The sequence below is a fragment of the Ursus arctos genome, unplaced genomic scaffold (assembly GCF_023065955.2).
Source record: "Ursus arctos isolate Adak ecotype North America unplaced genomic scaffold, UrsArc2.0 scaffold_3, whole genome shotgun sequence".
Lineage (NCBI taxonomy): Eukaryota > Metazoa > Chordata > Mammalia > Carnivora > Ursidae > Ursus > Ursus arctos.
In genome coordinates, this window is record NW_026622985.1 from 60,547,850 (window position 1) to 60,567,587 (window position 19,738).

At 40.7% G+C, this 19,738-nt stretch overlaps 1 long non-coding RNA gene across 1 annotated transcript in view; it reads left to right on the forward strand.

Moving 5' to 3' along the window:
- LOC123001531 (uncharacterized) overlaps positions 1-9,344 on the forward strand; it is a 159,256-nt gene extending 149,912 nt beyond the window's left edge. The window contains exons 6-7 of the long non-coding RNA XR_006410514.3: positions 588-754; positions 934-9,344. This is a non-coding gene — a long non-coding RNA (uncharacterized LOC123001531). The remainder of the gene's footprint in view (positions 1-587; positions 755-933) is intronic.
- The last annotated feature ends 10,394 nt before the right edge of the window (positions 9,345-19,738 follow it).

Here is a 19,738-nt window from a genome sequence, read left to right on the forward strand (position 1 = left end):
AGACCTGGCATGCCCTTCAACTCTGACCACAACTGTTTGTCTACCACCCACTGATCCTGTGGGGTTTGCCAGTGAATTTGTGTGTAAGAGAGACAAGAGGACGGGAGGAAGACAGAGTGAGAAGATAATTGCAGAGCAGAATAGAACCAGCTTTAAAAATGAGAAAAACGAAGAACAGAATAAAAAGTCATTTCAAAATTCTAATCAGTGGATTGGTGCTATCTTGGTGATATTTTATAATCTGTGGCAAAATGACTGTAGTGCTTAACCATGGGCTAGTTTAAGGTTTAACCTTTAAAGTTTAAAGTTAAAAACCTTTAAGTTTGAGGCCCTTCATGGGAAACACTTACTTTAGGAATATCTTCTTCCTAATTTAAAATGTCCCCTCTCTTATGACAGCATGTACTCATTTTACAATTCTGAGAATCCCCCAGAATACATTTCTTCATCTGCAAAATCTGGAAGTTAGGAACCACTGAGATATTTGAGCGCAGTTCCCACCACATGAGATACTTTAGCTCTTCTATAGACAGAGGCATTTTTCAGAGTGAAATTTCTCAGGAAACGACCCTGCCTTCTTTATGCAGAAAATGAAGAGGAAATGGTCGATGGAGTTCTGGAACCAAAGCTTCCCTCACAGTCTGTAGGTAGAATACATTGGGCCCATCAGAGGTTTGAATTTGAGAAGCTGGCCTGAAGACAAGGGGTCAGACCAGTGTCCACAGGGCTGGCTGGAAGTGTGACACAGGAACAGGTGAGTCGAGATGCATCATATTTGAGTTACAATGAATTTCTGTCTTTCTCAGCAACGGCGTTTGCCATCCAGCTGCAGCAAAACTAGGAAATTCCTCCCACAGCTGGGGAGGAGGGAGTTGCCTTCATTTTCTAAAAAAGTGTTGGTTAATATCCTTTTTATCTCTTCTTCATCTAAAGCAAAGAAGACTCCTGAAACTAGAAACCTCTCCTAATGTGAAGCTAGAAGCCACTCCCGATCGCACAAGGCTCCAAGACAGTGAGCTTTCATGTCAGGACTTCCTCTTCGAGTCTGCAGAAGTGAACTGTGCTTTTCTTCGGGCGTTGACAAAGGCATTGAAGAACACGCCGATCTGCCTGTGGGAGCAGATTCACTGTGCTGCTCTCGTTACAGTGGGGCGTGCTCACCTTGCCCTCTTCTCTCTGTCCGTTCACCTCAGCTGTAGGCCGAAAGAATCCCATTGCTTTTCTCCATAGGACTACACTACGATTTTGTTAACAGTACTCATCAGTGCCATGGACTGAACTGTGTCCCCACTACCAAATTCAAATGTTGAAGCCCTAGTCCCCAAATGTGACTGTATTTGGAAATAGGGCCTCTAAGGAAGTAATATCAGTTAAGTGAGGTCATAAAGGCAAGGCACTGATCTGATAGAATTCGTGTCATTATAGGAAGAGACATCAGAAAACATACCCTCTCTTTTTCTCTCCCTGCCCTGTGAGGACCGAGCAAGAGGGCGGCCATCTCCAAGCCAGGAAGAGAGCCCTCACCAGAAACTGAACCAGCTGGCATCTTGATCTTGGACTTCCAGCCTCCAGAACTATGAGAAATTGATATGTGTTACTTAAACCACCAGTCCATGCTAGTTTGTAATAGCAGCCAGAGTAGACTAACAGAATTAGTAATTATCATATAAATTGACCTTTGCTTCTTGAGAATGAGATGTTCAGCCAGACGAAGTGATGAAGGTCTTTTTGGGCACCACATTGTCATTTAGGAGACAGGTACTAACATCTATTTGTATCTTTCCCTGTTTGCTAGGCATGTGCTAATCGTTTTCTGTGCACCAGATAAGAAGCTGTGGGTTAGAGGGGTTATATAACTTGCCCAAGGACATGGAGCTAGTAAGTCCGAGGCTCCAGTGGTTTATTACAGGTTTGCTGGGCCCAGAAGCCAGGCTGTACCTGTTTGCTGTGCCTTCTGCAGAGCCTACCTCGGGCTGTGTTCTCACCTTTGCCATTTAACACTGCACTTCTGCTGTAGAGATTAAACCACTTAAAAATTGGGGAAGGTTCTTTTGGAGATTTATCAAGATCCATCATTTATATGATCCCAATTTTGCAAGGATATAGAAAGACAAAAGAAAATATGTATGGTGTATGTTGCGTTATATAAAAGCCTGGAAGAGTGACATCCAATGGTAATGGGTTTTTGGTTGGTTGGTTGGTTGGTTGGTTGGTTGTTTTTCCTGAATAGTAAGATAATGACTAATTTTATTTTGCTTTTATACCTTTTTGGAAGATTTTGTTTTTCACTCACAGCTTTCATAATCAGAAAAACCATTTCTAACAGTGTAAAACAAGACACAGTCTCCTCCTCTGACATTGTGTGCTCTGCCATGGCAGAGGGGTGCCCAATGGCTCCTCGTTTGAAAGCTGGGCACCAAGGTTGGGGCTGGGGAGAAGCACAGAAAGAAGTAAATGGCAGAAGCTGACCCCAGATAATCCCATTACAGAGAAACGGGATTTTCAAGAGTGTCTGCTCATAGAATTAAGAATGCTGACACTGGTTCAGTTCCAAACCTAACTGGGAAAACATGAAAATGGTTACCATCTGGAGCCGTCTGGTGTCAGGCGGTGAGGTGGGGAGGCGGTCTGCGGTCAGGGCGCCCACGGATGGGGCTCCAACACAGGCATTGCTTTCTTGGTGCCCCTGCCTTCTTCCTCTGTATGGAGAGGCGGGAGAAGGAATTACACCTCTCTGACCTTCAGATGACCCAGTGACTCAAACAGGGTGGCCACGGTTAAAGTGACATTTCCAAATAACGGAGTGTTCCATAAAAGCCAGATTGTATCTTTGTAGATCTGTCTTTATCAAAGAGTAAAGAACTGGAAAACAAATTCCTTGCTTGTGTTCTAGAGTGTGTGGCCTAGATGGGTGGTATTATCCATGGTTATCTTGGCAGTGATCTGTTCTTGTTCCCCTCTTACATCTTCTCAAGTGCCACTTTTGGCAAAAGAGCACAGGAGAAATATTCTATGCTGAGGACAGGGAAATAGTAGGGTTCCTGTCCCCAGCTCTCCCCAGAGTTTACTAAGGAAGAGTTGTTAATAGTACAGAGCTAGGATTTCTTTAGGGGAAATCATGGTGAATGAAATCTTCTTATAAGTGCTAGAATGTTCTGGAGGGGATCCTGCTGATTAGAAAGTAAAAGGGCTATTGTATTTTCTCTAGGGAGACTTTGAAGGCAGGCGGTGACTTGAACACAGCAGTACTTCTAGAAGGATTTGCAGCTTTTCCAAAGCAGGACTCTTTTTTGGGTAACTATTTGTGGGGGAGTGTTGTGAAGGAGTGAAATACTTTGTAAGGGTCTAATTCTACATGAATTCATCCACATTTGCCATTAATTTTTATAACTCTTGGAAGGCAGGGATCCTATCCTATCTTCCTGTTTGCTCCTTCAACAACCATTACTGAGCATCTGTTATGTGAATAGCTCTGTGCTACACACTGAAGTTATCCATGTATGAATATATTATGCATGTTTTCTTCATATATACTATGTATGTATATAGTAGGGGCTACGTGGGAATTTGTGAGAACATATGAGACAGACTTAATCTCAGGTCAGGCAAGCCTTCCCTAAGGAGGAGTTATTTAAACTAAAAGTGCAAGAACGATAAGAGGAGCTGACATTTATTGAGTATTTGCTTTGCACCAGGAGATGTGTTAAGTGCTTTACATAAGTTATCTCATTTAATCCTTTAAGGTAGGGACAATTATTATGTTCATTTTATAGATAAGGAAACTGAAGCCTGGAGAATAAATTACTCAAAATTGTACATCTAGCAGGTGTTAGGATATGGACCTATCTTTTGGGTGAGTTAGATTTGTATTTATATGTATATATGCAAATATGTATGTATAAGTGTGCACTAGTTTCTCCAGCGCTCTGACTCTGGAGCCTTGGCTTTTCACCTTATTACCCAATTGCTCTTTACTGTGCAGGATGACTAGGAATAGGAAGAGCCTATCTTTCTAGTCAGAAGCACAGCTTAGCACACTGTGAAATGTACAATAACTATGTACATGAACGACTCCAATAAAGTTCACATCTTATTCTGAAAAAGAACTTGCAACAAAAGGATTGATCTCTTTCACAAATGGTCTTAGTTTGAGCTCCTGTAGAAGCAAATACTATGACAAGGACTCCAATAGAGGTGATCCCAGGCAACACTGGTGGGAGAGTGGGAAGTGAGACAGGAAAGAAAAGAAAGCCAAGGTAAGGGCTCGTTGTCAAGCAAGTTCCCACTGTGGGAAAGTTTAGTTCTGCTGTGGATTTCTGGGAGCCAGAATAGAACACATCTGGGGTAGGATGTTCTCCTCCTGAGAGGTAAAGGAACTGAGGTATTTTTACACCAACACCCATTGGTCTGTTTTGGGGAGCTCTTCATGGGTGACATGAATTCCCTTGTGTTTTTGACCTACCAGGTAGCAGCAAAGGCCTTCCAGCAGAGAAACACAGGTGCATTTCCCTGAGAGGCTGCAATTTGGTCCAGAGGCACTGAGCTAAGAGGGGCACAGGGCCATGGGGAGAATACTGAGAACATCTGCCTCGGGTGATTGGAAGGAATCATTTTCTAAGATTCCCGGTTCCAACGCTGCATGTGGAGAGAGGCAGGGCCTTATTTCCCAGAAATACCAACCCCCTAAACTAGACATACTGTCATATGGGAGTCGTTAGTCTCCCAGTTCAAACACAGATTCAATCAAATCCCCGCAACAGTGAGTGACTAAGTCCATTCTGTTGTTTTCTTCTTTCTCCTAGTCCATATTATCAAGTTGTGTTTATTGAGATTTGCACAGTCCTCTATTTCAAGTGCAGGGTTACAGAGAAATAGGTAACCATGCTGGGTGGTTGTGACGTGAGCTAGAAAAACATAGATAAGGAGAGGAAACCTGTATGTGAAGGTCACCTCAGGTACTTCCAAATCCTGTGATACAGATTTGGCACTGGATAATTAGAAAACAGTCCTTCCTTCTTTCTTCTTTTGTGGGGGGAGTATGTGGTCCACTGGAGGGGGTGCGATTTGAAGCGTACCATCTTCTGCATGTCTCAAGGCTGGTGGGAGAAGAATCTCTTGTCTCTGTGTACCTTTTGGAAGCATTTACTTTGGCTTTCATAAAATTGAATGTGAAAGCAGGTTCTCTTTGTGTGGAAAATGGTTACCAAATCCTCCTGAAGGAGGACCTGAAAGTGACGGGATTGGGGACGGAGGGAAATGGATCTCTTTGCTCCCTCACACTGGTGACAGAGGTCTCTTTCTCAGGGAAATAGGGCCCCACTGAAGTTAATTGTTTGGGGAAGGAGGGAGGGAAATGTTTTCTTTACCAATCCAAGAACGCTCAACATCCCTAGAGAGGAGGTCATTTTAGAAGCCTCAAAGGAATTTCTGGAAGAAGAGGTATAACCACATCGCCATAATCCCTGGAGGGGATGCTAAGGATAAAATGAAATAAACTCCACATTTTTGGAAACAGTAACAGAAGTGAGTGGCTTCAGAGGATGGTTCTCAAAATGGGGTAAGGAATTCCTGGGAGATGTTGAAAGTTTAAGTTATGTGAACGTCACTGTGTTCCCTAGTGAAGGTAGATGAAATGCCCTCGCAGAGGAGTGGCAGAAAGGGTGGCAAATAGGGCACAGAGAAAAGGTAGTGGGGAAACAGAGGATTATGGGAGCCCTCTAAAGAACTGGGGAATAAGAAAACTGGAGATATGCTGCTCTCACCTGGTAAGAGGTGAGGACTGTCATGACTATGTAAATACGTGTTTAATAATAGTTATAAAGTGTATTCACAGGAAATTTGAGGTATGGTCAGGTCAACAGATCAGGAGGAAGATTGCCATTGAAAAGACAGTTTCTTCCAGTTCCCAAGAGGAAGGGGTTTGCCACATCAGGGGTGGAAAGGGCAGGGGGCATTTGGAGAAGAACTGGGGTCAGTTGGAAGGAGAGGGAGAGAGAGAACCGCAGACAAGAGCCTTTATTGTAGTTTCTGTGGGAAAGAACAAGCAAGACAGGGTAAGCAGGTTTAAGATTGGCCAGATTGAATAATTTCAGTGGACTCAAGGGCATAGGAGCTGTCCCTAGCTGTCTGGTCCCTGGCCCTGGGGTGATTAGGTGGACCATGGCCGGGAGTGTGAGAGCCTGATAAAGACGGTGGTTGGAGTGTGGCTCTAGAATGGTTGGTGTGCATTTGAAAAGTGTGCTCGTGGGTGAGTTGTTCCTACCTAGGAATTAGCTAACCCTGGGATGGGCAGTCTCTCCAGGGTCAGTAAGGCCCCAGATGTCAAAGCATCAGTATACAGAAAACAAAAGACGTGGTTAATACAACAAACCAGCTGGGCGTGGTGAGCACGGTTTTTTTCTTTTTCTTTTTAAGCCTTTCATAAGAGGTTAAAATACTTTACATTTTAAGTCACAGCCCCTAATGGCCACATAGACCAGCTCTGGTGTATCTACTCATGAAGGGACGTGCTTATGTTTGTCCCCGGCCTCATTTAGAAAGGAATTTGAAATCCTTCTCTGTAGAAGGCCTCATATGCATAAGTACAAAACCTTATTCATTAATAATAAACTTCAATGGAAACTTTTAATCATGTTTTTAAGGGCTGCTGTTTCAAAGTAATCCAGTAGAACCAAAGCCTTCATTATTTGAGAGATGTTTTTATGCAAAGTCTGTTGATACCACACTTTGAAAGAGAATTAATGATGAGCTTGGGTGAGTTGGGTATTCAAAAAGATGTCAGGGTGAGTCCCCCATTGGAAATATGGAATACAGTGTGGTATTAAATGGGGTTCTGTTCCAGCCCCACATGCTGCAGCTCTGAACTCTGGTTCCCCTTCTCTTTTTCTCTCTTGGATTGCCCTGCCAATAAGAAACCAGTCCGAAAATTACATATAACACTGTATGTCACTATATAGCATTGTTGCTTCCATTTGCATATTAATTTTCTAGAATCAGATAGCAGTGCAACTGCATACATAACACCAGGGAGTGTATGAAGAAGGGGTAGGTGGTATACTATAGCGCATAGATCTCTGGGTTTGACCTAAAAAAAAAAAAAAGCAATGAAAACAAAATGTTTTTAAGTGGGGGAGGCTTAAACCTCAATAGACTTTGGTTCTTCAGCTTGTTAGGACAGTTTGGTCTCTGAATCACTGAGTGAACTCTCAGGGAGAGCTGAGCTCTTGGAAGCGGGAGCACATGCATATCAAAGCCAGTGTTGGCTCTAGGACCTCAGGGTATCCTGGTGTGGTGCAGCGTCCAGAAAATGTAGCCAACAGTTCACTTGTGTCCAAAAGTCTAATGCTCACATTGGAAAAGTCCTCTCAGGTCACCTAGTGCAAAGCAGCCCTCTTCAACTCCAGGCCATTGGACTCTGCTACTCCCACCCAGTTTAGCCTCTGTCTGCCAATATGGAGACTTTCAGGAGACTCTCAGTAGACTGTGCCTCGTGGGGACAGTTGGACTTTACTCTTTTTAAGCCTTTCATAAGAGGTTAAAATACTTTACATTTTAAGTCACAGCCCCTAATGGCCACATAGACCAGTTGGACTTTACTCCCCCATACTGGGTCTACACCGTCATCACTGGACTTGCCACGGGTTCCCACTACTTGTCAACAGTATTTCTATAATTGCAGAGTCGACTCTGGACCAGCCTAAGTGACCCCAGTACCCACAGACCCAGAAATACAGGCTCTAATCACCTCCAGGTGTTCATGGTGTCATGAAGGGAACTTGGGGTTGCTAAAATTTTAATTTTGCCATATGAGAATTAAAAAGAAATCCTTTTCTACTTCTCCCATCATTTCACAATAAAAGGGCATTATAACACCCCAAAATATGAATACACTGTCCTAAATTTTCTCAGGTACTCACTGTCTGGAGAAAATGTTGGCACAGATTGCTAGGCTAGGTAGAAGTAATTGAGTCCTATTTACTGAGTGTTTAGCCAGGTGCCAGAGACTCTTCTAAGCCCTTACATATATTCTCATGTTTTCCTTTTTAAAGTTTTTTTATGGCTCCAAGTGGTCTGTGTCAGTGACAGCAAATTATCATTTCTGTTACCCTGGATCCACTGATAAGGCCTTGCCGAGGGCATTGTGTAGATAGGGATCTTGAGATTAACCAAGGCTCAGCTGGAAAGAGTGCTTCATTGATTAACATTGCCTGACCTGGGAATGTGTGTGGCGTGGATGGTTAAGAGGGGTGGGTGTTTTTCACCCCACAGCCCTGCAAAAAAGTCTTCAAAGTCCTCCGTGGGCAAGTCAACTGCTTTACAGTCCTTGGGATACCTCTTCAGACTTGCCTCCTGCCCCCTTTCTTTAAAGTCAGTGCCCTTGCTTCTCTATAATATGCACACGAATCTCCAGGGAATCTTGTTCAAATGCAGATTCTTACAGTAGGTCTGAGTTGGGGTCTGAGATTTCACACTTCTATCAAGCTCCCAGATGTTGCTGGTCCAAGGACCACACTCTGAGTAGCCAGGTCACTTACCATTCATTCCTGAAACCTCCCGTGTGTTTTTCATGTACCTTTACTCATCAGTAAATAAGGGTTACCATTCCTTATTTACTAGGTGGGAAGCCATGTGCTACGTTTTTTATGTAAATCATCTTTTTTCAATCTTGACAACAAACCTATTAGATAGGTAATAGTGTTATTATCCCATTTTACGAATGACTAAAACCAGACTCAGAGGTTAAATAAGTTCCTCGAGTTTAGAGGACAGCAAGGGTCTTGAACTCCAGCCTGCAGGACCACAAAGCATATACTCCAACTCCTTGCTACTCAGCCTGTGTATTAGCAGTATTAGTATCTCCTGAGAGCTTGTTAGAAAAAGCCGAGTATCAGGCCCTGCCCCAGAGCCACTGAATCAGAATCTGCATTTTATCAAGATCCCAGGTAATTTGTGTGCACATTAAAGTATCGGAAGTGCTTCTTTTCATATTTTCTCATGCATCTCTTCCAAAATACAAAGCCTTGAATCACGATTTTTACCACACCATTTCAATTGAGGATTTTTTAAAAAATATTTTGCAGTTTTGAGCCCACAAATTTGACCCAAAGGACGTTTTTACCAGGTTGCTGGGAAAATTTTTGGCTCAGCAGAAATAATCAACACAAAATAAAACTGACAATGCCTAAAGATGCAAGTGGTAAAACTTAATATACGTGAAAACCTGAGTAAAGTGTTATATGTTGGTCATATTGGATACTGCGGGAATTGGCTCAGGAAAAAAATTACACTTGGTAGAAATAATCAACACGAAATAAAACTGTCAACAGCTAAAACTGCACATGGCAAGATACAATTTTAAAAAAACTGATAGAAGAATCAATTCTTCTTAAAAAATAAATTAAATCTCAAGATTGGACCCAGAAACATTGAACTTGTTAGAAACAGTGGCTTCAAAAAGAAAGCTCACAAAAGCAGACATTATGACTCTCAAATTATTTCTAGACAACTATAAAACCCTGATTAATGATTCAATATTATGTTCCATGAATGCAGAAATTAATATCTGTCTTATTTACGATGTATTGCCATCAGCTAGAACATTGCCCAGCATATAATAGTATCTCAGTTAAAAATATGTTGCAGAAAATCTTAAAATTTACAAGGAATATAATCTGAAAAAAAATTCAGTAGGACAAAAATGAAAATGGGAAAAATATTGAAAAAGCTGTTAATGTGTGGTATAGAATTTGATCAAAGAAGGAAAGTGATTTAATGGCATTTGATCCAGAGAATGGTTTGCATCTGAGAAAGATTTCATGAGAAGATGATTAATCAGTGTTAGTAAATTTGGATAAGAAATTCATAAACATGAGTCAAAATGGACTAGAAGAGTGAGATCATACCATCCACCTGTTCAAGTGGTGCAGTGAAAAATATGGAGTGTAGCAGCTGCATGAAGACCATCTGTATTCCTTTCTTCTGGCAGCAAATCTTAAGTATCCTTCAATGCCTAACTGAAATTTAACATCTTCCATTTGGCCTTCGCTGATCCAAAGTAGAACATTTTGTCCCCATTGTTTTTATTCCTACCATTTTGACCCAAGGATGTGCTGATTCTACCATAGAACCTATTGAAATTCATCAAAGTCGACAGAAGACTTTTGAAAACAATGAATGTATTTTCATAATAGAGCAACCTTGCAATATCTAAGAATTACTTACAATTTTATTATAGTTTAGCCAAGAAATAAATGCCAACTATCAGACTGTTATTCAACTCATAATATATATTACTAAAGAAAATATATAAAATATAAAGTGTTATATGATTAACTGCCTGAAAAGTCACCTCTTGTTTATAATATTAAAAACTACAAAAGTTGACCAAAAATAAAGAACTTGTAGAAATATGCAATACAAAATAAAATGTTCATGGTTGAACTGTACATGGTAACAGTCAAACTGATGGAAGAATAAAACTTCTTCCAAATTTAGATCTGAATATTTAAACACAGGAAATTGGACTTAATGAAAATAATCACAGGATCAAGTTTACAGTGGGATTCAGTACATATGCTTTTAAGTATGCTCCATAAAGACATAAACTAAATATGAAAGAGTTATATTCTAAAATGTTCATTAAAAAGTTGTTTATAACAGAAAAATTAGCAGGTACTGCTAAGTAGGGAGTATTAGGGGAATATTAAGTAAACTGCGTCACCTTCTCTTATGGTCAATGACTGTTTTCCAGAGCAGCATCTCCACATTTGTATCTGATCATTTTTATCTGTATGAAAATGGAAATAATATTTTCCCCATTCTCCTTAACACTTTCGCAAGCTGGCATCTTTGTAGGGGGTTGTGTGATGTCTCTAGAAGTGAGGGCCTTGGCAACACAGAGGCCACTGCTACTGCTGTTCACCCCGAGAATGCCAAACACCAGAGTGATGTCTGGGGCTTGAGGTGGGGCTGTACTGAAGGGTCAGGATGTAATCTTGGTAATAGCCTAGCATCCTGGGACCTAGAGACTGAGGTCGGAGGAGCATGACTAAGCAATACAAAATACACTCCACAACCTCAAGTAAAAACCTAACACCCTGTCTTTCTTGATTTACTTATTAAATCATTCAACAGATTTTTATGGAGCGGCTACTTGGCACCAAGCATTGTTCCAGACAATGTACTGATTTAGAATAGCAAATCTAGAGACTGAATTGTGAACATAAGAGACAAAAACTGTCTGCCCTCGTGGAGCCTACCTTCTGGTAATGAGAGACTGTCATAAAACAAAGGAGTAAATTATACAGGATATTAGCAGTTGAGATGTGATATGGAAAAAACAAAGCAGAGAAGGAGCATAGAAGTGCTGGGGAGTGGGGCTGCCATTTTAAAATGTGTGGTAAGAGGGGAGTCTGATGAGGAGATGGCATTTGAGCAGACTTGAGGGAGGTCGATGGGCCATGGAAGTATCTGGGAGAAGACGTCCAGGTGTAGGAAAGAACTTCCCTCTGGTATTCTCTAGCTTTATTTATTTATTTATTTATTTATTTTTATATAATGATTTTTTATTATATTATGTTAGTCATCATACAGTACATCCCCGGTTTTCGATGTAAGGCTCGATGATTCATTAGTTGTGTATAACACCCAGTGCACCATGCAATATGTGCCCTCCTTACTACCCATCACCGGCCTATCCCATTCCCCCACCCCCCTCCCCTCTGTAGCCCTCAGTTTGTTTCTCATAGTCCATAGTCTCTCATGTTTCATTCCCTCTTCTGATTACCCCCCCTTTCTTTATCCCTTTCTTCCCCTACTGATCATTCTAGTTCTTATGTTCCATATGGTATTCTCTAGCTTTAGACTTCATCTCTGGCTCAGTCTTTGGTATGAATAACCCAAACTTTGCAAATGGACTCTAGGCTAATGAAGTTTTGGAATTTTGGAGAAGGAACCCTCAGAGTACAGAAATATCTTAACCCTTGTTAGAAATTATTTCAAGTCTGTAGCTTTTCAACTGGGCTAGGAGCTTTTGAGGCCCCACGCACCCAATCTCTGCCATTAGAGTTTATGTTAATGTTTCCAAAATGTGTTCTTCAAACTAAGTTGATAGTTGCTTGGTGAAAAAGGGTTTTATTCTTATGCAAATTTGGGAAACACAATGTACTCTCTTCCCAGTTTGAAAAGCCCTGCAATAAAGAAACCTGTTGACTTTGGTTTAACCCCCAGCTTCCCTAACTTATTCTCATGCCATGACTATTAATATCCCATGAACAGATGCTCAGCAGAGCACCCTGGCCCACACAATAGTGTTGTGGCTGGTTGCAGACTGTCTGGTAATTGTTCTTTCCCTTCTCCAAATGTCGGTGTTGTTGAATTGTAAGGCAGGCCTAGGTGATAAAACTCTCTTGCATAACCACTTGGTCCTAGACACAGAGGACAAACAACAGAAAATCTTTCTGGATGAGATTGACTTGCTGGCTAACTATTGCTTTAGAAGGAATCATCCATAGTTAGAAATATGGCCCTGTGAAAGAGGTCAGTCAGGGTCTTCTTGAAGATTGAAATCTTATAGGCTTCAACACAAACAACATATCACAATGCACTGAACACAGAAGCAGAGAGAATCTAGCTATCCAGACATTAAATTGGCAAACATGTAAAACAGTGCCACTCTTGTCTCTCTTTATTTTTTGGTTTTGGAAAACGTAGTTGTTTTTCATAAAAATATATTACTTATGGTAACATGTAATTATTATTTTAAAATTATGTAACTAAGATTTAAACATTTTCTCAGTGTCAGTTTCTAATATGGTAAATATTGCTAGCTATAACCTACATAAACTAAAGCCCTTTGGGGTCCTCAATAACTCTTAAGAATGTAAAGAAGTCCTGGAACCAAAAAACTCGAGAATTGCTAAAATAGGCAAGGCTTTTATAGTTTCTAAGAAGTCGAACCACTGCTTTGAGGCTTGTGAGCACAGTGCACTGAAGGCGACTCAGAATACCCTCTCGACTCTGGACCTATCCTGAAACAGAGCAAAAAGTGATTTGATTTTTGCCCATGAAAGTCTTTTTAGTAAGTCCTAATTATCCCTATCGTGTACTTACCCTTCCGCACACAAGAACTCTGCATCTTTCTGTTGTCAACATAGAATTTTTGAATTGCTAAGAACTTACTGTCCGATCCCACCTGAATTTAGTTTTCTGTCTTTGGCAAAGTCTCATGCATCCCTGTGATGTTGTTCTTACCTTAAAGCTGCCCAAATATTTATTGAGTGCCTCCTATGTACAAGGCACTTTTCTAGTGAGTGGGGAGACGGTAATAATGAAGGAGATGCTCTCCTGCCCTTGTGGAGTTCACAGCCCGGTGAGAGACTGGGTAATATTTAATTGAACACTTAGCCTGTGTCAGGTTCTTTGCCTTTTGCATGTGATATCTCCATTTCATGATCATGACGATTCTCTGAGGTTGTTTGCTTGTATCCTCATTTTACATGAAAGAAGACAGGCTCAGAGAAGTTAAGAACTTTGCCCAGTGCCAGTAGTGGACACTCTTGGTACCCCTGCCAAATCCTCTCCAGCCATTTCCGCTAGTGCTGGGCATCTATCCTTTCATTTGGTGTGTCTTGCTGCTAATGGCTTGTAGCTGCGGAATACTTGAGAGGATTGCCCATGGGCTACCGTAGCTGCCCAGCCTGTGCCCAGGTGCCCACTAGCTGATAGCCGATGCTCGAGTACAAAAGCCCAGCTTCCTTTGCCTCTGGACAAACTCTGGGTGTAATTTACCCTTCAGACCTTTGCACGGATCAGGCTGAGGCCGGTCTTTAAGTAAAATTAGACCTTTGCTTGGCTGCTGCTTCTTCCCTAGTCTGCTTCTCAAACTTTTACTGTTTGTTTTGGGAGTTCTTTATTGCTAATAAATCACTTGAATTTGAGTCTTTGGTTTAGGGTCCGATTCTGGAAGAATCTGACTGAAGACGATGACCCACCTGGGTGGCAGAAGTTAGGATTTGATCCTAAGCCCGTCTAACTTGAGCACACGTGCTGTTACCCAGCAGGCTTGACTATGCATTTTCAGTTTGTTGGTCTGGGCAGGTGGTGAGTTGGTCCATTCAGGTGTCAATTCTTTATTACCACATTTCTTATTTTGCCACACACAAGGGTGGTTCTTTTTACCTTGAGGATATGTGTTCTTCACCTTCTTGAAAGGAATTCTGTACAGAGGTGAAAATAACATTCAGCTAGGTTGTCAAAGCTTATTTAAAACCAGTCAACTGAGAACAGGGATATATAAGCATGTACTAGCTTCTTTCCTCCCCCACCAAAGTAAAATTAAAGGAAATATTGATAAACTCTTATTTCCTTCCACTCATGATGGCAATATGTAAAGCAAATGGAAAATAGTAGATTAGCAATACCATGGGCTTCTGCCATAGAATCAGCATCAGTAGCTAAAATGTCATAGGCTGTCACCACCTCAAGAGAGGAGCAGTAGTGGCCTGGTGTGTGTGGCAGTCACACCACCACTGTGTTGAGCTCTGCCTTTAGGGTTGAATGCACCAGCTGTTATCCCCAATGTCCTGGCCTCCCCTTGATTTGGTTCCCCTAAACTGGAGTCAGAATCGTTATAATTACCCATCCGTTGCCTCTATAGAAAACACTTCTGTTCTTGACTGTTGGTTGCCCCCTTGTATTGTGTGGTCCTTGAGTTTGGTGATGAAATTCACAAGAGGCATGGGGACATGTATCCTTATAGCAGCCTTAGCATCGAAGACATTTCTGTGAAAAGGACCCTTCTCCATTACTACAGAACTGTTTATTTTTCCAATTAACGAAGGATAAGGTGGTCCACTGGGGAATTTTGGCTTGGAGTCCCAGAATTTAAATATGTATGCTCAGTGGGAGGCTGGAAAGACCTTAGATTAATCCAGTTCTTGCAACATCTGGGTCTGGGTTTGTGGTGGGGGTGGCTAGTTTAAGTGCTGACTTTGGAAGGAGCCATTCTGTCCAAGTTTGGAGCCATGGGCTCAGGCCACAGCTGCAGGCTTGGAATATTTTGTTGACCTACACTCAGTTGAAAAATTGACAGTATACCCTTTGACATGCCTCGGTGTCTACTCTCATACCACTGTTCTATCTTTTCTCTCCTCTTCAACCAAAAGCATCTTATATCTAACTTGATACTTTGCATACAGCCTTTAAGATATAGTCCATTTTTTGATTTAAGAAAGAATGAGCCCCAAGTGAGCCTTAAGAAGGCCAAGGAGCCCCTCAGTGATCCACAATATGCTCCTTTCACGTTAGACTGAATTCAGTGCTTTTCTTTCTTCTCTCTGCTAGCTGAACTATTGAGTTTTAAAGCTAGTGTATATGTAGAGATTCAATAAATTGTGTAGCTCTGCTCTGGAAAATTTTCTATGTCAGAAATTGGCACCAAAAAAATGTGGGAGAGCTTATCGGGAACTCCTGAGATTACTAATTAAGCAGAGTGAGCGACCACACCCTGAGCACTTTTTATGTCCTTCTTTACCCTATGTCTGCCCTCCTCCAGGCTGGAACTACAGATGCTTCAAACTCCCGTAAGGTAGGGATGACCACCGATCAAACTGACCATGGGAGAGACTAGACTCTGCCATGACCTTCAGCAGAGAGCCCCAATAAGAATTTTAAATTTTACCCTCAAATTCATGAAACGGAGAGATATCTATGTCATTTACTCATTTACAGATTTGTGTATGTGAAGTGTTTCAGAGGAGATACTTCTTTTTATTGTGGCATCAATACAATCTATAATGGATGGCATCTGGTCCCTGATTTTGCCTCCTCTATTCCATTTCCATTGATGTGAAGGAATGGTTTCTTGAACAAGATGTGTGTGATGATCTTAACACTGCTGAACAGCACTGTAGTCTTCTTAGGGCCCATGCCACCTCTCTCCTGGGCATTGTGGATTCATGTTTACATAAGGAAACTTAAAGAAATAGAGGATGAGAAAAGCTTCTGGCTTCAAGTTCAGTTTAGGGTTTGCACTACCCATAAAATACCAACCACCGCCAGAAGGTGGCTTTCCATCTCAGCTCAGAGAATGCACAATTAGACGGGGGCTAGGCAAAACTGAGAGGTAGGAAGACTTGGTTTGCCTCCCAAAGTCTCTACTTCTCGGCAAGAGTCCTGCACACTTCTCTTCCTCTTTTCACTTCATCTTTCTGCTGCCCTCAAGCCCATCAATTCTGATATTAGGTACAGTTGGGTTTTCAGCTCAGTGCCAATGAATTTAGTTCAACATGTTAACTTTCCTCTGCATTTGTCTTGTCTTTAATTATGAGAGGAAGGGTTCTACCCTTTTAAAGGCATTGTGGGGAGCCCAGGAGGTATTGTGGACCCAGAAAGGAAACTTCCTCGGGAACTCTCGACCAAGAGAAACACCATCTGAAAATGCCTAAGCTAACAAAACTGAGTTTAGGACATCTGCTTTTGGCCCGTTCTCATTAACCACCACGTCCCTGGAGACAGGTGTTCCTCCTAATATGGTGCAATATGCCAAAGGCAAGTAAATTCTCCTGTGGGATTTAAAGGATTTAACTGAATCACATGGAAAGTTACCAGATCTTCCGAATGATTTATGCGGTGGAGGCATGGTTCTATTTGGATGAACTTCTTGCTGTATCACAGGAAAAAGTAAAATTCAACATATACTCATCAAGTGGTTCCAAGGATCTTGCCTTGAAAAAAAGTCAGTTTGTTTTAAAAGTTAGTTTAAAAATGTTTTTAAAAATTGCACTTCTAAAGGAAGAGTTACCACATTGCCAATCTTTTTCATCAATGCTCTAAATAGTCGCTCTTTTTGTTATCATATCATTTAATTGCTCATAAGTAAGAAAAAGGTGTGTAAGTTTGGTCTTAATCTAAGTCTTCACACATTGAATGGAAATGTGAAGTCTCATAAAATTTATACCAAACACTTAAAACACATGAGATAAATTTTAGAAGCTGGAAACCACATGGGAATGCTGGGTCCCAGACACGTGTCCTCCTTCCCTCAAAAATCTACAGCATCTCTTAAAAGTTGAAGCTCGCTTCCACTTAAAAAGTCATTATTTTCCTTCTCAGCCTATTTTGAAACAGAACAGCAGGAACAAATTCTTCTGGGTTCCATTCACAGCTCAGTGACTCTAGGAAAGTCCACAGAAAGTACACTCCTTAAAACATTTAGTTACCATTTACTACGAAGACCTCAAAAAGCGTGTGATGTTTTTCAACAACCACAGCAAAATGTATGGCTAAAGAGTCAGGAAAAAATATGCACCCCAAGTCTTGCTCTTCAAAGACGTCTTCAACTGGACAGGCAAGAATTATCAAAGAATCTTACATTATAATAAAGAAAAGAATGATCTGTTTTTAAAAAGAATAGAATGTGGGGGATCCAAATGGAATTCAGGTCACCATGGTTACGTTCTGCATTCCAGTATGTGCTGCATGTCTCAGATGCATTGGCAACGCTGTGGGATCACTCGGCGCACCTGCTCTGTATGCTTTACCTAGCAAGTCTCTACTGGGCAGTGTCCCTCACACCCCACGAAAACCAGCAGTAGTCCAAGAAGAGTGTTTGGGTGCTTCTTTATAGTAAGTAACTAATCTTGGTTTAGAAATGTGGTTCTTAAAATCTTAGGTTTAGAGATCATTTTGAAAAACTGATTAAAGGCAAGAATAAGGGAACATATATCTCATATACACATTGTATTTTGCATTCGTTTCTGGGGTTCCAAGAACTTCAGGGCTAGAACATTACCATGGGAGAAATCTCATTTAGGTCTACTTAAAGAACATCCATGATAGGCAGGAAAAAAGAAGAACGGTTCTGACCTTGGGCAAGGATATAATTCCTTGAACTAGAGACCAGTTGATTCAGCCCATCAGAATAACCTTTGCCCTTGCTTCTCAGTGGTTTATAAAAAGGAGTAACAGGAAATGGCACTGCTAGGAGATTTTCAGAACTGGAAATAGTATTCAGTTGGCTCCGGAAACAGATAAATATAATACATACCAAATTCAAATTTTAAATGCTATTCAAGCCAGAGAGGCAAAGGAGGGAATGCTGATTATTTGGGGGAGAAATAGTGGGGAGTGGGGTGGGGAGGTAATAGAAAGGGAAGGCCAGATGTTCAGTTTTCAACATCAATGTTTCTGAAGCCAAGAATATATTGCTGACCCAGGCATGATAAAATGTGCAGGGATTTCCAGCAATCCAGAGTCAGCTGACTTGTTTAAGGAGGAAAACAACAATTTTAAAATAATAAAGTGAGGCTGTAAATATAATTTTCTTATCTGGGACTCTCGTTATTTATACCACAAAATGAATAGCCACGTAAAGATCTTATTGTTTCTCATCAGAACAAGCTTTAAGCCCAGAGAATTGCCTTGACTTCATGAGGTTATCAGAAGAAAATGTTGTATTTTTATGTGATAGACTGACATGAATTTTATTTAATAGCCAATCTGACATGAGTCAAGATGCTATCAATTATATCAAAAACAATAGAAATCTTCATCTTATTGCTGGTTATGTGGCAGTTCTGTTCTCCTTCCAAAAGCTGACGAGAATGATTTCTTTTGCTTTTCATTTGAGCCACTTTACAAGTTCGTTATTGTTGTTAGAGTAAAATATTTTACCAGTAACACTGAGTGAGCTATACATTGCTTTAATAAAGTGACCTTTTATAGATTTGGCTGCCTGATGACACCATTTAAAAGTTTGTGCTCTGCCCACTGTTGATTTGCCCTTGCAATTACCAAACTGAAGAAAAATGGCTTTTATAAGACATGAATCCAATTGAAACTTTGCAAGATTGGAATCATTTAATTTTTGGAGGTTGTGTTGCATCCAAAAGCCTTCTGTGGTTTGTGCACCCCAAGAATGATTTTCTATCCAAGTCATATTTGAATAAAGCAATGGATAACAACATGTCCTATGTTTCCAAGAAACCTCATCTGGTGCAGGGGTGGGAGTTCATTATCTTCTCTCATACCACCCTTCGCAGTACAGGCTGGTAAGAAGTGTGTTTGAAAGCTTGTCTGCAGAAGAAAATTTTATTGCATTAACCAAGTCATATAACAGAAGTTATCAGTTCTATGTCAGGTATTAAAAATTATATCCGGAATAAGGATATTTTTTTCTTGTCAAAATATACAGTTTGTATTTTTCAGTACCCAAGAAGGAGTAGATTATTTTCAACAGAAATAATCCTGCTATTCTTTTTTTTTTCTCTCTCTACTCAAGATAGACAAACATATTTTTGCTTTTTTCTTGGAAAGAATGATCTCATTAACAACTTTTTTTTTTCCAGATACATCTTTGGTAACCTCAATAAATATATTCTAACTTTGTGTTGCACCTTGTTGTTGATGTAAACCTTTTATAATACTAAAAAATCCCAATTTTCTAAGGCTAGGACCTATTTATTCCTGCACCTTAACCTACCCTGCCTTTCCTCCAGACAAACTTAAGTCCTGTCCAAGACCTCTAAAACTGAAACACTTAACAAAAAGGTCAGTGATCATAGGGAACTTATACTGAGAAATAAAATGATTTTCAATAAGATCTGGTAAAAATATGGTTTGTGCCAGGTAAAGAGGGTGGCAGCACTTGTTATATTGTCTATAATCAACTTTAAAATATTTCAACAGGGACTTCAAGGTGATGAATACTTGTGTTAATTTCCTTCTCTACCCCACGTTG